Source organism: Cardiocondyla obscurior, unplaced genomic scaffold (assembly GCF_019399895.1).
Source record: "Cardiocondyla obscurior isolate alpha-2009 unplaced genomic scaffold, Cobs3.1 scaffold52_0_228554, whole genome shotgun sequence".
Lineage (NCBI taxonomy): Eukaryota > Metazoa > Arthropoda > Insecta > Hymenoptera > Formicidae > Cardiocondyla > Cardiocondyla obscurior.
The window spans coordinates 41,269-44,897 of NW_027228799.1; positions in this window are offsets into that span (position 1 = coordinate 41,269).

Sequence of the window (3,629 nt, forward strand, 5' to 3'; positions counted from 1 at the left end):
GGATCTCGCCCTCCATGTCTTGCTGACACTGGAAATAATCCCAAGAGTTTTGTTGTCCAACAATGCAAATATCATACCAGCAACTTCGACGGGCAAACGCTTAATCATATCCAGCATATTTTCGATGCCGTCGACGTATGTCATAATCCAGCTGAAAGCTTCCATCGAGTTTGACCTCTCAGAGTGACTGGTCGAGAAAGAATGCCAGAGAGACTCCAGACATCGGTTGATATAGGTGGTGCGATAGGAATAACCTCCCGTAATTGGTTAAGAAATAACGCGCTCCGATTGGCTGTATATTCGACTGTTCGTCGTGTCCTTTGGCTGCTTGTATAACTGCTTATTGTTCGCGATAAGTGCATCTGTAACTCTTTGGTGTTCTGATTGGTTGTTTCATCCTGTTGACCAGTTTTGGAATACTTGTTACTAAGATTAATTATTTTCTGTGATATACCCTTCTTCTAAATGACGCGATCAATTTAATTAATATGCCAAAGTTTGTTTTGTGTAAGTTAACTACACGTGGTAGAAAATTATTTTGCACAACGTTCCTTTAATTCGAGATAAAATACTAGAAATTTTCTGAAATAAAATATAAGTTTTTAAGTACATTGCGGAAAATATTACGTTAAAAGTAATTTTTTTTTTTTTTAAATAAAGCAAAGTTATCAAAAGTTTGCCAATAATACATAATAATTTTTATTCGAGCCGAATTTTAAAGCGGTTATACATATAAGCAGAAACATTCGAGAATGCGGAAAATTGTCTTCAATGTCAATGCGTAAAATAGAGAAAAATTAAAATCACAATGGAAATAAGATTTAATGCAGCATAAAAAACAGCAATAAGTCATAGAAGTAGTAACGAATGTAATAATTATTTTTGGTAAAACAAAAAAACGTACAAAGAAAAACTTTATTACATTTACAAGATCGTTATTGAATTAGATGTACATAATAATGTTAAGAAAGGTGCGAAATATTTTAATATTTTATTCTTTAATGTTACATTCGAAGACTAATCTTACTTAGATTATTCGTTTTTGACTTATTGCGTTTCTTGTTCTCGGTTTGTGTTTTTGTATGTCGGCGAGTCCATTCCGGTTTTTCCCTGCTAACACTACCGTTTTGTCCATTCACGACAAACGTCTTACTTTCAAAAACCTTACCACCGTTGGACCTGTAAAGTTGCCTCCTGGTCTTAGTAAGCTGCAACTGACGTCTCCGTTTTCGCTCGTATTCGGATCTCGCCCTCCATGTCTTGCTGACACTGGAAATAATCCCAAGAGTTTTGTTGTCCAACAATGCAAATATCATACCAGCAACTTCGACGGGCAAACGCTTAATCATATCCAGCATATTTTCGATGCCGTCGACGTATGTCATAATCCAGCTGAAAGCTTCCATCGAGTTTGACCTCTCAGAGTGACTGGTCGAGAAAGAATGCCAGAGAGACTCCAGACATCGGTTGATATAGGTGGTGCGATAGGAATAACCTCCCGTAATTGGTTAAGAAATAACGCGCTCCGATTGGCTGTATATTCGACTGTTCGTCGTGTCCTTTGGCTGCTTGTATAACTGCTTATTGTTCGCGATAAGTGCATCTGTAACTCTTTGGTGTTCTGATTGGTTGTTTCATCCTGTTGACCAGTTTTGGAATACTTGTTACTAAGATTAATTATTTTCTGTGATATACCCTTCTTCTAAATGACGCGATCAATTTAATTAATATGCCAAAGTTTGTTTTGTGTAAGTTAACTACACGTGGTAGAAAATTATTTTGCACAACGTTCCTTTAATTCGAGATAAAATACTAGAAATTTTCTGAAATAAAATATAAGTTTTTAAGTACATTGCGGAAAATATTACGTTAAAAGTAATTTTTTTTTTTTTTAAATAAAGCAAAGTTATCAAAAGTTTGCCAATAATACATAATAATTTTTATTCGAGCCGAATTTTAAAGCGGTTATACATATAAGCAGAAACATTCGAGAATGCGGAAAATTGTCTTCAATGTCAATGCGTAAAATAGAGAAAAATTAAAATCACAATGGAAATAAGATTTAATGCAGCATAAAAAACAGCAATAAGTCATAGAAGTAGTAACGAATGTAATAATTATTTTTGGTAAAACAAAAAAACGTACAAAGAAAAACTTTATTACATTTACAAGATCGTTATTGAATTAGATGTACATAATAATGTTAAGAAAGGTGCGAAATATTTTAATATTTTATTCTTTAATGTTACATTCGAAGACTAATCTTACTTAGATTATTCGTTTTTGACTTATTGCGTTTCTTGTTCTCGGTTTGTGTTTTTGTATGTCGGCGAGTCCATTCCGGTTTTCCCCTGCTAACACTACCGTTTTGTCCATTCACGACAAACGTCTTACTTTCAAAAACCTTACCACCGTTGGACCTGTAAAGTTGCCTCCTGGTCTTAGTAAGCTGCAACTGACGTCTCCGTTTTCGCTCGTATTCGGATCTCGCCCTCCATGTCTTGCTGACACTGGAAATAATCCCAAGAGTTTTGTTGTCCAACAATGCAAATATCATACCAGCAACTTCGACGGGCAAACGCTTAATCATATCCAGCATATTTTCGATGCCGTCGACGTATGTCATAATCCAGCTGAAAGCTTCCATCGAGTTTGACCTCTCAGAGTGACTGGTCGAGAAAGAATGCCAGAGAGACTCCAGACATCGGTTGATATAGGTGGTGCGATAGGAATAACCTCCCGTAATTGGTTAAGAAATAACGCGCTCCGATTGGCTGTATATTCGACTGTTCGTCGTGTCCTTTGGCTGCTTGTATAACTGCTTATTGTTCGCGATAAGTGCATCTGTAACTCTTTGGTGTTCTGATTGGTTGTTTCATCCTGTTGACCAGTTTTGGAATACTTGTTACTAAGATTAATTATTTTCTGTGATATACCCTTCTTCTAAATGACGCGATCAATTTAATTAATATGCCAAAGTTTGTTTTGTGTAAGTTAACTACACGTGGTAGAAAATTATTTTGCACAACGTTCCTTTAATTCGAGATAAAATACTAGAAATTTTCTGAAATAAAATATAAGTTTTTAAGTACATTGCGGAAAATATTACGTTAAAAGTAATTTTTTTTTTTTTTAAATAAAGCAAAGTTATCAAAAGTTTGCCAATAATACATAATAATTTTTATTCGAGCCGAATTTTAAAGCGGTTATACATATAAGCAGAAACATTCGAGAATGCGGAAAATTGTCTTCAATGTCAATGCGTAAAATAGAGAAAAATTAAAATCACAATGGAAATAAGATTTAATGCAGCATAAAAAACAGCAATAAGTCATAGAAGTAGTAACGAATGTAATAATTATTTTTGGTAAAACAAAAAAACGTACAAAGAAAAACTTTATTACATTTACAAGATCGTTATTGAATTAGATGTACATAATAATGTTAAGAAAGGTGCGAAATATTTTAATATTTTATTCTTTAATGTTACATTCGAAGACTAATCTTACTTAGATTATTCGTTTTTGACTTATTGCGTTTCTTGTTCTCGGTTTGTGTTTTTGTATGTCGGCGAGTCCATTCCGGTTTTCCCCTGCTAACACTACCGTTTTGTCCATTCACGACAAACG